This window comes from Microcaecilia unicolor, chromosome 5 (assembly GCF_901765095.1).
Source record: "Microcaecilia unicolor chromosome 5, aMicUni1.1, whole genome shotgun sequence".
Lineage (NCBI taxonomy): Eukaryota > Metazoa > Chordata > Amphibia > Gymnophiona > Siphonopidae > Microcaecilia > Microcaecilia unicolor.
In genome coordinates this window covers 272,303,573-272,319,930 of record NC_044035.1, presented here as the reverse complement: position 1 = coordinate 272,319,930, position 16,358 = coordinate 272,303,573, and the positions used below count along the sequence as shown (strand labels likewise).

Below are 16,358 nucleotides of genomic sequence, written 5' to 3'. Positions count from 1 at the left end.
GTCCACTTTGGGTACAAAGTAAACAAGTCAAAGGCCCAGTTGTGTCAGACAGATGTGTGTTTTCTGGGAAGTACTATATCAGCAGGATCACGGATGGTACATGAGAGCCTTGCGTCAGATCTGAAGGCAGTAAGGGATCCTAAAACAGTGTCAGAGGTCAGGGCACTTATGGGTCTGCTGAACTTTTGTAGAGATTGGATCCCTGAAATAGCCACCTCTCTGCCTGCAGATAATTGACCCTTTGATCTGCACACTACCAGCACGCACCAGAAGTTACTGAACCTACAGAACTGACTTGGCTCCCACACAATAAACATATCAAGTCACTAATCCTTTTAATTTGAGGTTTTTCCCATTTTAGATGACTAGGCATTCATACATCTCAACTGTGAGGGGTTGATATAATGCCTAAAATATGAATTATAAACTCTTAGGGCAGTAAAGAAGGCCAAAGCAATGAAAGTTCTGGAATCAAATGGTACAATTATTCATTCTTTGGTTTCACAGAAAGTTAGAATCACACTAAATTTTCAAATATCATACAAACATGTTAATCACTTTTACCTCAGAACCAAGTGTAGCAGGTCTCCAGTGATACGAGTCTCATAGTGAAGTCCAAGTGAGCGTCATCCTGAAAAAAATGAATCAAAGGAAATTCGTACCAATGCACCATTACTATATACTAGCATTTCAGAACTATATACTGTTACTATAACATTGCTTTCCAAGAAAACCTATGGACATTTTCTTCTGAATAGGGTTTATGGAGGTATTTCTATAAATAAGTGTCCAGAGAGCACCTGATAGGAGCCTATTCTACAAAGAAATTTAGGCACTTACGTTTCTTTATAGAATACTAGCATAACTGTGAGAGGTTAGGCATGAACACATGCCAGCCACAGTGATGTCGTAGATATGCGCACCTAAGTTCCAGAGATACGTGTTTAAATACAGTCTCTAGCGTACCGAGAGTAGGGTCTGGGTGCCGGCAGCAAAAGGGTGCACGGAGCAAGCGCATGCTGTCAGCTCTGCCGGTCCCCTGACCCAGAACAGGAAGTTGATGTCTGAGGGGGCAGTGGACCGGCAGAGATGGCGGCATGCACCAGCTCTGCACACCCTCTTATTTGGAGGAGGGTGGTGTATGTGCGCTCCGACCTGGGTGCCATATAAGGTAGAAACGCCGCTGATTACAGTATTGTACAAATTATGCATGTGCGGGTGATTTCCATTCACGTTCTACTCAGATTTCACCTATGTGTACACCCACTTGTAAAATATGCGCTACGTAATATAAACACATATTTATAAAACAGTGCATAGGCTAGCACTTCTCTGTCTTTCTCCGACCATGACCCTATTCAAGTGGCCACAGAAAGTGTGCAGGCCAATGACATCTATACAGAGGGTCTGCCCAGGTTATAACCTCAAATCCAGGTTTCATGACCCCATTTGGGGTCACGATCCACAGTTTGGGAAACTCTGACTTAGGCAGAATTTAGGCATTTACTGTGTATAGACAATTACTCTCTATGTATGTTATGAACACAATGAAAACACAAATCTGACAGAATACAGTTTATATTACCTAGTAAAGATTTGAATATCTAAACCAGTTCACCATTTTGCATTAATTTTTACAGGTAATTCAGAACACATAAAGCACACGAAGTAACACAAAAACCTCATGTCATCATCCACATCTCAAGACAAAGTATTTCCTGTGAAAATCCCGTCCCAGTGCCACGAATATTTGACAGCCTTATAAGTAAATCCACATTAAATTGGCTCTACAGGGTCATATATAGGGCCTGACTAACTCCCGTGGTCGGCGGTCATCCCAGATATTCAATTCTGGGTGACCAGTATTAAATATCCTGGTGTTTCGGCAGCTTAATTTGGCTGCCAAACTTAGCCAGCGATGTGCTGAATATCAGCGGATAGCAGGTTATATTATGCCTATAACTGGTTAGCCACTAAGTGCTAACTGGCAATATTCAGGAGGTGATAACCGGCAATCTCCAGTTGAATACTGCCAGATAGCCAGTTAAGTGCCATTTAAGTGACCAGGAGCCATTCCTTTGCCGCTTAAATGGTTTTAAATATCAGGTGGATAGTAACAAAAAAGGTGTCCAACCCTTGGCCATGTTATAAGCATTATTTTAAACTACTTATTTTGCCTTGTGAGAATTTAGGCCCTAACATTTATGATTCTAACTTCGAGATTAATGCTCCTACATTGGCCTAGGGCTGAGAGATTTTTTTTATACTCAAAATTTCACTCCTAAATGTAGGACCATAAAAATGGGAGGCAATGGCACAGATTTAGGGCAGGGAGAAAAAAACAAAACAAAACATAGGATCTCAACAGTGATTTTTCAACGCTAGGTACATAAATTAGGTTCCTAAATCTAAGCAAATGAATGGCAGGCCTAACTTTTTAAGCTCTAAATTATGATGAATTTTCAGTTGAAAATGCAAGGATCCTTAGAAGCCCCTTTACTAAACTTCGTTAAGCACTTAGGCACTGTTTTACAAAGCAATGCTAGCGGCTGCTGGTGTGTAATGCAAACATAGCCCATTCAAAGTGAATGGGCTGTGTCGGCATTGCCGTGCGGCTTTGTAAAAAGGGGGGAGGGGGTTAATGCAAGTTTACCACGCAATAACTGGTAGCACACAATGGTGTTAAGTGTCTTTGCTGTATTTCTGTAGTTACCATGTGGCAAACCGCACTTTAAGGGGTAACGTCTATATATGGTGCCCAAAAATAAATAAATAAACTGGTGCTGAAAAAAGCTGTTCTACAAAATGCGCTTAAAGTTAGGTGTGGTTTATAGAATAGCACTTATGCCCAGGGATCGTGCCTAATTTTAGATGGGGCCATTTGTACCAATTTAAATGTGGTCCAAATACTCATGCATAAATTTAGACATGGATGCCCTTATTTTCCAACTAAGCACATAACTTAAAGGAACGCCCCTGATCCACCCATGACCCTCCAATTTCCACACCCCCTTTTTTGACTCGCGTCTAAATTTACGCACGTACATTTCACTTAAAATCTAATTAGTGTTAATAATTGCTTGTTAAAAAGCCAATTGGTGCTAATTAGATTGTTATTCAATTACATCGCACATGCACAATTTTTAGAGACTTTCATAGAATTAAGGAGTAAGTGCTTTTTCTATCAGGGGGCATGTCATGGGTGGAGAATGGGCATGGAAGGTGTTTTGGGGTTGGTGCACTGCAAATACTGTGCGATAATTGGCATTTTTTTAGATAGCGCAAAGTGCTTCCATACTAACTCCAAGTAAAGTACTGTATGGTAGCTGCAAATTTAATGCAGCATCTGTAATGGCAAATGCGGAGAACGCCCCTAATAGCTTCCACATTAAAATTGCACCTGCTGCGCAGTAAAATCCTGTACTAAGCCACAGTAACTGCAGATTTCACCACACTTTAGTAAAAGGGGCCCTAAATTTGGTTAAAAATAGGGCACAAATGTAGGAGCCTAACTTAGGAGTTCAACTTTTTTTTTTAATAGTGGGCCCTTAAGAGGAAAAGTTCTCATCTGTCATCCAGCGCCTATGGAAACTTTCTACTGAATAGGATTCATCTAGATCAAGAATGGTTCCAAGGAATGACACAGAAAAAAGGGCCAACAGTTTTCGGCATTACTAGTGAGATACGAAAACTGACAATGCTATTGATACAGTTTGCATTTTCCTTTCTATGAAAACAAGCTTCCAGAGATATAAAGGCTGCCTCACATGTGGGCAGTGATGATAATTAATGTAACCAGTGGCGTACCTGGGGGGGGGGGGGGGGGACGGGGGGGTGGTCCGCCCCAGGTGCACGCCGCTGGGGGGGGGGGGGGGGTGCCGCGCGCCTGTCAGCTCTTCGTTTTCATGCTCCCTCTACCCCGGAACAGGTTACTTCCTGTTCCAGGGCAGAGGAAGCATGGAAACAAAGAGCCGACAGGCGCGTGCCCCCCCCCCCCCCCAGCGCCGTGCACCCGGGGGGGGTTCTTTCACCGGGGGGGGGGGGGGGGGGGTCACGCTGCACCGGGGGGGTCGCTGCACCCGGGGGAGCGGGGCGCATCGGCGATCCGCCCCGGGTGTCAGCGCCCCTAGGAACGCCACTGAATGTAACCCTGGTCCCACTCACTCAGTTCACAGGCACCAGATAAGCTCTTCAGGTCAGGCACCCCAGGACCAAGCCGAGTTCAGATTTTGAGCTGGGTTTAGGTCGGGATGGGCAAAATCCCGGTAGGCTGAAGGGTACTCTTTTCTGGGCATGATATTTGATTCACATATAAAATAGGCAGCAGTCTCCATACTTTAACTTCAACTTGCTTTACTGAACAGTAACTTGAACAGTACCTTGAACAGCAGTTCATAAACTCATCAACTTGATCTCTACATTTAAGGGCATTCAGATGGTCAGCACAGTGTCAAAACAATCTCCAAATGATATTAGGGCATTCAAAATCACAGTTCAGTTCTATCCAGGGCTTAATTTGTGCCGGAATACAGTTTCACAGTCATCTCCACATGATTAACTCAATTCTGTCTCTCCCATCCCGGAGAAGGGATCATTCACACGTGCACTCTCTCTCCCATTCCTCCTATCTGGGGTGCGTTAATATTCTATGAATCTTGAAAAGGAAGCACATTTTTTGCTTTGAAATCCTCTCTTAGAAGTACTGAGGCAATGGTGGGACTTCTCACACAATTCCTGCAGCAACTCAGGACAAGGAAGGTTAAATAAGTACCTGTATACAACATGTAAAACGCATTGAGCCTGCCATGAGTGGGAAAGCTCGGGGTACAAATGTAACAAAAAATATATATATAGACCTCGCATTATGGTACATTTATTTAGGTGTATATCAAATGAGGTACACTCAAAATCAGTGCCTGGGGCATTTCAAGTCATTCTTTTTGCCACCTGATGATTTCCTTTTTTTTTTTTAATTTGATCTTAAGAAATTAAACATACAAGATTACTCTTGAATCAACAAATACAGAAAGAAAACCCGTAATAAAGTATGTCATAAAATATATAATATCTTCCTTAGACCACATACTATCTAGCAAGGCTTAACACCATTACCCCCACCTGTTTCTATACACTTAAATGATCTTCTTTAGATCTAGGAAGGATCTTAATTGCTCAGGAGCAAAAAAACAAATAACAAAAAAAAAACATATTTATTCCCAGCATATCTAACCATACATTTTCATGGATATGCTAAAAGAAAAGAAGCTCCAAGACTCCCAGGAGCCCTTTTACAAAGTTGAAGTAGGCCTGATGCGGGCCTACCGTGTGCTAAAAGAGCTCTACCACAGGATGTGCTGAGGCTTCTTACAATAGTTTTCTATTTAGCGCATGCTAACCCGAACAAGAAAAAATATTTTCCACTTCGAGAGACGTGCCCATGGGCAAAGAGTAGGCGTGCCTGTGTTAATAGGATAACATAATCTTTTCCGGAGATGGGAAGGCGGTAGAACGAGAGGACATGAAATGAGATTGAAGGGGGGCAGACTCAAAAAAGATGTCAGGAAGTATTTTTTCACGGAGAGGGTGGTGGATGCTTGGAATGCCCTCCCACGGGAGGTGGTGGAGATGAAAACAGTAACAGAATTCAAACATGCGTGGGATATGCATAAAGGAATCCTGTGCAGTAGGAATGGATCCTCAGAAGCTTTGCCGAAATTGGGTGGCGGAGCAGGTGGGGGAAGAGAGGTTGGTGGTTGGGAGGCGAGGATAGTGGAGGGCAGATTTATACGGTCCGTGCCAGAGCCGGTGATGGGAGGCGGGACTGGTGGTTGGGAGGCGGGAAATACTGCTGGGCAGACTTGTACGGTCTGTGCCCTGAAAAAGGCAGGTACAAATCAAGGTAAGGTATAAACATATGAGTTTATCTTGTTGGGCAGACTGGATGGACCATGCAGGCCTTTTTCTGCCATCATCTACTATGTTACTATGTTACCGTGCACTACATGATTAGCATGGGTGTAGTGCAGGAGGCCTTAACGACTCTTAAATAGGCATCGATAAGGGCTCCCACGGCTAATGAGGAAATTAACGTGTGGCCATTTACAAAAAAATATGGAAAGGCAGTCATTTTATCACTGCACTAAAAGCGGCCACAGCACGTGGAAAACCCACGCACTAACAACAGCACTGGTCACTTTTTAGCATGGCTTGGTGAAAGGACCCCCTAGTCTCTTGATGCACAGTCAAAAAGGCCTGAGTATTTCTCATCACATCTAGGTAGATCCATATCCTCTGTTCACAAACTCTAAGGAGTGCATTTAAATCTTGTTCAAAAAGGAGGGGATTCTGTTACAGAGTCTTCCAATATTGCAGACATATCGTTGACACCTATTTAAGACTCCTGACCCTGGCTGCCTTCCAAGTCTCCCTGAACTACTTTAGAGGAATCTAGCAAATAGTAAATTTTATTCAGAGAAGAAATAGAGTCAGAAGAAAAATGTACAAACTCCTTAAATACCTCTTAAATAAAACTAGGGGCATAGACCATTATTAAATCGACTTGGGGAAAACCCACTGCTTATTTCTGGGATATAACAAAATATTTAAACACACATGAATACAAGTGTAATGCTTCTTCAGCTTATTGAGAGTGGAGTAGTCTCATATGTAACACACGATAAAGATTATTTGATTTTTCACCCAATGACTGGGTGTATTATCTGTGTGTATTGTCTAATCATTGACTAAACCTCCACCACCCTTTGCTAATCTTATATATGAAGATATATTTCTGTTTATCAATATGCTATCATCTATTTTATGCAGCACTTAGCTTGAACAAGTTGGTGCTCTTAAAACCCCGACAGGTCCCCGTTTCGTGGCTACTTTTTCAAGGGGGAGTCACCAGTTCAAGTAACTGTCTCAAGTGCAACTGCAGCATAACTCTGACAGAGTTATGCTGCAGTTGCACTTGAGACAGTTACTTGAACTGGTGACTCCCCCTTGAAAAAGTAGCCACGAAACGGGGACCTGTCGGGGTTTTAAGAGCACCAACTTGTTCAAGCTAAGTGCTGCATAAAATAGATGATAGCATATTGATAAACAGAAATATATCTTCATATATAAGATTAGCAAAGGGTGGTGGAGGTTTAGTCAATGATTAGACAATACACACAGATAATACACCCAGTCATTGGGTGAAAAATCAAATAATCTTTATCGTGTGTTACATATGAGACTACTCCACTCTCAATAAGCTGAAGAAGCATTACACTTGTATTCATGTGTGTTTAAATATTTTGTTATATTTTGATGCTCGACAGAGCACAGGCACAATTGTTTGTTTTGTCTATTTCTGGGATAAGCAGCATAAAATGTATTGAGCTTTTTTAGGATCTTGCCAGGTACTTGTGACCTGGATTGGTCACTGTTGGAAACAGGATGCTGAGCTTGATGGACCTTTGGTCTGTCCCAGTGTGGCAATACTTATGTGTTTATGTAATACCCCTGGAGACTTTGAATAGCCAGAGATTCAATCTATTAAAATTCTCAATCTGCTCCAATTTCCTGTGTACCGCCATCTTATTTATTGCATCTACAGTTTTAAATTCTTGAAAGGTCTTTACTTCATCCTGAATCTATTTCACTTGATTAGTAAAGTCCTGTTTAACAGTTTCCAAAGATTTTGTCAGTTCTTCCACCTTATTAACCAAAACAGTTACCTCTCCTGTTGACTATAGTGGAGTCCAATTTCTGGAGTGCCTTCCAGATCAAATCCAGTGTTATCTCCTTTGGAGCTTGCAGCTGTGCTCCTGTTCCAGTCATCTCGAACTGGCTCAGACTTCCAGCCTTCTCAGCACCCTCCCTAGGAGCAAATATTGCTACCTTTTCGTAAACAAGAGTACCTAAATCTCAAGGCTGACATAGCCGCCGGATATGGAGGAATGTTGAGACCCGTAGGCAATAAAAATGTCTCATGCTCCAGTAAGACATTCACTCCTTCCACCTGTCTCACAACAGAGCAACTTCTCCAGTTCACAGTGAGGGTCCCATGCCGAAGTGGTCCAATGTTTGAAGGACCAAGGGCAGTGCATGCACCGCAGAGTGAGCAGGCTTCATCGATCCTTTCTGCTTTGTATATGGCGTTAGGAAACAGGAGAAAAACGGAACAGAAGAAAAGCACCAGTAGAACAAACTTCGGCCACCTCTTGGCATCAGGAATGGGCCGCCCTCTTAGCCACTCCCCCCACCTGATGATTTTCAAACAATGTTGTAACTTTTAATTTGCTCTTGTTTGGATTGTAACTCATCATGTATGGGTTTGACTAAGACACTGCTAGAGCACTTCAGGTAGTTCACAACACAGCAGTATACTTATTTACAGATATTAAACACTATGAGTCAGCATAAATTATACATACAAATGCATGTATACTTATATGTTATACATAGAGCTGAAAATGCTGATAACACTATCCATGGAATGCCATTAAAGCAGCAGTTATATATTTCATATAGTGCTGAATGTATAATTTGCTTTTTGAGTATTGACCTGAATATTGTCTTTAAAATTTACATGCATATCTTTCAGAATCCAAAAATATGTATATAAGTCTGAACCTCACTCCAGCTCCATCTCTGGAAAAGCCTTTACTTACAGCGGGTAAAAATATATGCAGGCAATAGCATAGCCATGGGTGGGTGGTGGGTGAGGAGGCGTAGCCTACCCACTTTGGGTTCAGGATCCTCCAAAGCTGAAGCACCATTGCTATGGCTGGTGAGGATCCCCAAGCCCAGCAAGCCCAGCCAGCTGAAGAGGTCCTCCTCCAGTGGCCAGAAACTCCCCTATACTCATAGCCAGTGGCACTTTCTATGGAACACTGCTGTACTGCCCTCCCTCTCCATGCTTGGTTTTTGTGCATGCACAAAAAGGGGGGGGCTCAGTGTGGCAGTGGGCCATGGAAAGTGTCACTGACTGCGAGTGTAGGGGAGTTTCTGGCTGCTGGAAGAGGACCTCTTCAGTCGGTGCAACTTGGGGATCCCTACCAGTTCATTTACTATTTGAGTTGGGGAGGGGGGACACAGAGAGAAGGGTGGGGTGGAGAATAGGGGGTGAGGCAAAATTTTGTGCTCACCTACTTTAAGCACTTTGGGCTCAGGCCCCCCTCCCTCCCCCCCCCCCCCCCCAAAGAAATTGAACATATGCTTACGCCACTGTATACAGGGCATTAGGAACATGCTTTTATCTGTATGCAGTGCAGAGGAATATTCTGATTGCCTGAACTGGCGTGGGATCCAAGGAAGATCCTTGGGATATCAGAAAAACCACTAGAAGAGTCTGAAGTCCCCTCTTGAGATCTGGAATTAGCAACCCCCACAGAGCTAGCACCAAAGGAAGAGAACACAGGATACAGCAGCTTGGATAATGAGTTACAATTCAGGGGACCCTTAAGAGGAGAGAACCAGAATTCAAACAAGAGGTGTCTTTGCTCCTAGAGTACAATGGAAGAAAGAGCCAGGAGGGTATGCGAAGGCCCTGATGCAGTGTTAAAATTGACTGATGAAGCTTGTGAACTGTTTGTGAACCGAGTCATTTCCACAGTCCGTTTAAATTATTGCTTTAGGACACTCTCTGGGGGGGGCCTGAGATTTTTTTTTTTTTTTTAATGAAAAGTGAACATACCTAGGATCCTGAAGAGGTTATCTTCCCCACAATCACAGAATGCATGCCAGGTTTTCCAAGGGAAAGACTAGAACCTGAAACCATAACCCTCTTGTCCTCCCTCTCCCCACTGCACTTCCACAAGGAATACCCAGGAGGAGGGCTGCAAATACCTTTTCAAGAATCAATAAAGCTCAAAGGGTGTATTTGCAACAGTCTTCTGTTCAGTAGACAGAACCATTTACCTCTTCTGTAACTCTGGCCAAAAGCATCAAGTACACATCAAATAACAAGCAGAAAATTAAAAGCCAAAAAAAAAAAAAGCTTCTCAAATTGCCTGCAAAAGGGGACTGCAGTCCAGAGCAACTGTGTATAGGGACCATATTCATGTTTCTAGTAAAGGCTTCAAACTTTTCCATACCTGTTTTGAATTTGTGCTGGGAATAAATAAGCTTTTCCACAGCTGCACTCTTAACATCCTAGAATACCCAGGTACAGAATTTAAGTTTCTTCTTTTAAAACAATGCAATGATTAGCCTAGCTGTGTGAATCAGCTGTGTAACTCATTTCCTATAGCCAAATGGAACTGCCCCAGATTCACAGATATTCAATAATGAGCAAAGAATAAATTGCCTCCCAAATAAATAATCTCCCTTCCCACCTTCTCTGAAAAAGTTGCTACAAATTGGCAAGACCATCACATATGCTTACAGAAGCCCAGTTCCTCACATGGATGCCATCAATGAGGACAAGCTGAGTCAAATTTTGTAAAATAGACTTCAGTATCTGTAAAAGTTATGTAATAATCAAACATCTCAGTTATTTTACGACAGAGATCTTATGTACCTGCAGCCCAATTCATCCAGTGATAAATGAATTCCATGATCCACTGTGTCTCTCTCCCCCCCCCCAATGGTCCATCAGCCCAGCATCCTGTTTCCAACAGTGGTCAATCCAGGCCACAAGTACTTGGCAGAAACCCAACCAGTAGCAACATTCTATGCTACCAATCCCAGAGGAAGCAGTAGCTTCCTCATGTCTATCTCAATAGTAGACTATGGACTTTTCATCCAGGGACCGCTGCTTTTTAACATATTTATAAATGACCTAGAGATGGGAGTAACTAGTGAGGTAATTAAATTTGCTGATGACACAAAGTTAATCAAAGTCATTAAATCGTGGGAGGATTCTGAAAAATTACAAGAGGACCTTACGAGACTGGGAGACTGGGCGTCTAAATGGCAGGTGATGTTCAATGTGAGCAAGTGCAAAGTGATGCCTGTGGGAAAGAGGAACCCGAATTATAGCTACGTCATGCAAGGTTCCATGTTAGGAGTCACGGACCAAGAAAGGGATCTAGGTGTCGTTGTTCATGATACGTTGAAACCTTCTGCTCAGTGTGCTGCTGCGGCTAAGAAAGCAAATAGAATGTTAAGTATTATTAGGAAAGGAATGGAAAACAAAAATGAGGATGTTATAATGCCTTTGTATCGCTTCATAGTGCGACCGCACCTCGAATATTGTGTTCAATTCTGGTCGCCGGCTTTCAAAAAAGATATAGAGGAGCATAATCGAACGCAAACGCCCATGTGTAAGAACGTCCATCTCCGAGAACGGGTCGTGAAGGGGTGGGCCGAATCGTATTTTAAAAAAAGATGGACGTTTTTCTTTAGTCTCGAAAATACGGTTTGTGCCAGGCAAATGCATTGGATGTGGGCGTTTTTGAGATGTGAGCATTTGTTTGAGCTGGGCATTTTCGTTTTTCAGTGATAATCGAAACCGAAGCGTCCCAGCTCAAAAACGACCAAATCCAAGGCTTTGGGACATGGGAGGGGCCAGGATTCGTAGTGCACTGGTCCCCCTCACATGCCAGGACACCAACCGGGCACCCTAGGGGGCACTTTAAAAAAATAGGAAGAAACATTAAATTACCTCCCAGGTGCACAGCTCCTTTACCTTGGGTGCTGAGACCCCCAAATCCCCCCCAAAACCCACTCCCCACAACTCAACACCATTACCATAGCACTTAATGGTGAAGGGGGGCTCCTACATGTGGGTACAGTGGGTTTGGGGGGGCTCCCATTTACCACCACAAGTGGTACAGGTAGTGGGGATGGGCCTGGGTCTACCTGCCTGAAGTGCACTGCATTACCCACTAAAACTGCTCCAGGGACAGGACTTGTTGCTGCTGTATAACCTTGGCACAGCAGTTCACACCGTAAGACTAATCTCGCTGAAAACGTCCTTTATTTCAATAACCGCGTTTACTCACAGTTAACTGCAGATCACTGGCAACGAGTCTCCCTGGTACTAAGATTAGCAGTAGGTCACAGCTGGCAGAATGGTGTACAATGCCCTCTTTCAGCAACATTCAATGTAAGAACTAAGTTCTGTAACGTGGCTAACACACAAAAGGGATCTAAAACGGACTTATAAAAATGGCTACTACCTCGTGGACTACCGGAAATAAAACAGGGCACACTCTGACCCAGTAAGCAAAGGAAAAAGCACCATGGGAGAAGAGCCTACCAACTACCAACATCGTGAGACTGTAACACAAGCTAGTGAAATCATGGAGCCCAATACCCTACACCCACCACAATGCAATGCTGATGTGACCCTGCAGTGCACCCGAGAGCCACGTCTGACCCAGGGAAAGGCTGTGAGAGGATCGAACACATTCTGCTGTCATGGAGGTGGGTACGGAATTTGAGGGTGGCACAGAGACTGGGAAATAAGGTTTTTGCAAGTGGTTTTTTTTTGGTGGGAGGGGGTTAGTGACCACTGGGGGAGTCAGGGGAGATGATTCCCTCCGGTGGTCATCTGTTCATTTAGGGCACTTTTTTGGGACCTGTTCGTGAGAAAAAAGTGTCCAAAAAAACTGTCCTAAATTCTCGCTAACAATGCCTTTCTTTTTTCCATTATCGGCCGAGCGCGCCCATCGCTGCTTGGCCGATAACCATGCCCCAGTCCCACCTTCACCACGCCTCTGACATGCCCCCGTCAACTTTATTCGTTCCCGCGACAGAGTGCAGTTGAAGATGACCAAAATCGAGTTTCGATTATACCGATTTGGCCGCCCATGGGAAACGGACGCCCATCTCCCAAACATGGGCGTTTCTCTCCTTTCGAAAATAAGCAGGATAGTGTAATTAGATAAGGTGCAGAGAAGGGCGACAAAAATGATAAAGGGGATGGGACGACTTCCCTATGAGGAAAGGCTAAAGTCGCTAGGACTCTTCAACTTGGAGAAAAGGTGGCTGAGGGGAGATATGATAGCGGTCTATAGAATAATGAGTGGAGTTGAACAGGTAGATGTGAAGCATCTGTTTACGCTTTCCAAACATACTAGGACTAGGGGGAATGCAATGAAGCTACAATGTAGTAAATTTAAAACGAACTGGAGAAAATCTTTCTTCACTCAACGTGTAATTAAACTCCGGAATTCATTGCCAGAGAATGTGGTAAAGGCGGTTAGTTTAAAAAAGGTTTGGACGGCTTCCTAAAGGAAAAGTCCATAGACCATTATTGAATGGACTTGGGGAAAATCCACTATTTCTGGGAAAAGCAGTATAAAATGTTTTGTACTTTTTTGGGATCTTGCCAGGTATATTGTGACCTGGATTGGGCACTGTTGGAAACAGGATGCTGGGCTTGATGGACCTTTGGTCTTTCCCAGTATGGCAATACGGGAAAATTAGGTTCTTACCTTGGTAATTTTCTTGTCCAAACCTTTTTTAAACCCAGATATGCTAACTGCTGTTACCACATCCTCTGGCAACGAGTTCCAGAGCTTAATTATTCACTGAGTGAAAAAATATTTTAAAATATGTTTTAAAAAGTATTCCCATGTAACTTCCATTTGGACCAGTCATGTAAGACCTGTAATTTTATGCACTAAGGAAGTAATTCTATAAAGTGCCAAGATATAAGCACCAACACTCAAATGACCAGAATGCTTTCCAATATGTGGCATGTGTCAAAATACACACATAACTGCCAATATTCCAACTATGTGCTAGTCTTTAAAAAAGCACACAGTTTGCAAGTGGCCACGGGAATACTGGTGGAATACAGAAGGGATGCACATTTACAGGCTAACTTAGGGTCACTTTTGGCCATTTTTCTCTTTGGAAAATGAGTCTCATTGTCAACTACACACCTAGTTGATTTAATTAAATACTAGCAGCATAGGTATGAAAGTAATATGCACATATGAAGGTGTGAGAACTTACACCAGCTCAAATGCGGCTGTAAATGTTAATGTGTACTTTACGCAAATATGCCTATAAATTAAGGAATTTTATAATCTATGCACTTATGTGCTGACTCCAGCCATGCTTTGCCCAACTCCACTTTTTTGCACATCTGCAATGATAACTATCATAATGCATCCTATGTGTGTACTTTCACGCTAGATGGCATTTTATAAGAGGCTACTTATGCATATAAGTGACTATAGCACTTGCATTCATTCTTTGTGCCTAAAACTAAGTGACTTCTTATAAAATTATCCCCGCCCCCAGGTAAGTGAACAAATCTCTCAAGTTTGGTGCAGCACTCTCACCCTGAGATATACCAGCTTAGAACTAGCTAGCTTAAACCAAGCAAAGCTTGCAGGGATTCACTTCCCAAGGTTGAAGGTATCCTTACTCTGAAATACCAGGGGTGGCATGGATCTATCGGCACGAGTCATGAATATCAGAACACCGCTCATGTGAAGTGATATCTTGTCCTCTCTGGATCTGAATGAATCAGCTGTGCCAAAGTTTCCATGAGATGTGAGACAAGAAAACCATTTCTCATCCTCCACTCCACCAGAAAGGGGCAAGGTAGGTACCCATTCACCAGCACCCGAGCCCTAGAACCTCAGAATAGAAATTGAACATAGCTAATGCAATGCTCTGAGACGCGACATCTATGCATCTTATTTAAAAAAAAAAAAGAGTCAGGCCACCAATAAAAATGCTTCATCTGCATCTAATGTGAGTACCAACCCTGGGATCTCATCTTATTTAGATAAATGCTTAGTATCACACAACTGCTTCATATTCTCCATGGACAACCTCCCTTTTATAAAATCCATTTGATCAGAATTAACCAAAAAGAGAATTTTATTTATTTATTTATTTATTGCATTTCTATCCCACATTTTCCCACCTCTTTGCAGGCTCAATGTGGCTTACAATATCTGCTCCAACCAAATACGGAGTATTTTAGCAAAGAATTTCACATCTGAATTAATCAGAGAGACTATGGGGGTCAATTACTACAACTTAACTTGAGTTGTCTGCAGCAGGGCCCATTTTATTCCTATGGACTCTGCTGCAGATAACTCCACCTAAGCTTTAGTAAAAGACCCCCTATATGAACTACAGTCAGAAACATCCTTGTCCTTAGACCAGATCTAAGCACCTATGAGGAGGAGGATCTGGCCTCAAAAAATGCACAAACTAGCAAAATTAAACGTTTAAAAACTTCCATAAATTTATCACAAAAATCATCAAGAAATCCATTGAGCCCAGGGCATTTCTTCTGTTGCATCCATCCCTTTTTTTTTTTTTGGCGGTTTTCATACTGACAGCGTCTGGTTCGATTACACAGCCATTTAGCAGACTCTGGGTAATACACCTCAATTGCTTGACTATCTTCATCTGTCTAGATTTTGAAGAATCATTCTGACCCCTGAGGCAGCATTGTACACCGAAACACAGCCCATGTCGGGTCATTTCCACAATAAAAGGACGACATTTATCTCTATCCTGAAGGCCCAGTGTTGCTTTTTTTGTTTCTGTTTACGCTTGTATGCTGTTTTACCCTCTCTTTTGTGACTGTGCATCCATCCCTTCCCCACCGCCCCCTCCCCCCCAACGTATGGGCCTAATTGTCTGGGCTACGCCATCGATGATAATGTTAGCATTCAGCATTTCAAGCCATTTAACTATGAGACAGAATATGTTTTTGTTTTAATCAAAAATGGTATCAAGAAGCTCTTGTTGATGGTTGGATGACTCAAAACAGAGCTCTCTAATCTCAGGCAAATTATACCGTAACTGCCTGCTCTGCTAAAAGAGCACCTGCTTTATTACCTGCTTCCAGAACTTCTGAATAGAGTGTCTCAAGGTCTTTTTAAATTTTATCAGCCTGCGTAGCCAGTGATAACAGTCTATCTGCAGAACTGAGCCTGGTAGCTTAGTGCTGTCACTTCAATTTAGCAATTTTATCTATCAGCCTTGCCACCTGTTCATTTTTATAAAAACTAGAATTCGGAATAATCTTACTCCAGATCACCACTTTAAGGCTCTCTCTCACCAGGCGGTGAGGTCATAACCCTCAAAGAGGTTAAACGCTATGAATGTTTGGACTATATTCTTTGAAAATAGTGCCAAATCCTTCCTTCCCCATAAATGAAAGATGTAATCTCCATGAGCAGGAAAAAAATGTTATCTTCCATAATGTCCACAGAAACAGGCATAGGCTGTGGTCTGAAATAAAGGTGGGCAAAAATGTCAGCAGAGGTCATCTAACACCCTAAGCTACCCTGTATCAACCTGAAAAACTCATCTTGGGCCCCCAAATTCCAAACTCCCCCCCCCCCCAACAGAATAGGAACACAATGAAAGTTCCCAATTTACTTCCAGAATAGTTTATAAGAGGGTTCCTGGTTCATGTTAGGGCCATAAACCCGCCAATACAA

The 16,358-nt window shown here is 42.8% G+C and overlaps 1 protein-coding gene across 1 annotated transcript in view; it reads right to left on the bottom strand.

Moving 5' to 3' along the window:
* The window catches only part of NRIP1 (nuclear receptor interacting protein 1), a 178,913-nt gene that overhangs the window by 87,754 nt on the left and 74,801 nt on the right, over positions 1–16,358 (bottom strand). The window contains exon 2 of the mRNA XM_030204220.1: positions 565–631. The gene's annotated coding sequence lies outside the window, so the exon portion shown is untranslated. The remainder of the gene's footprint in view (positions 1–564; positions 632–16,358) is intronic.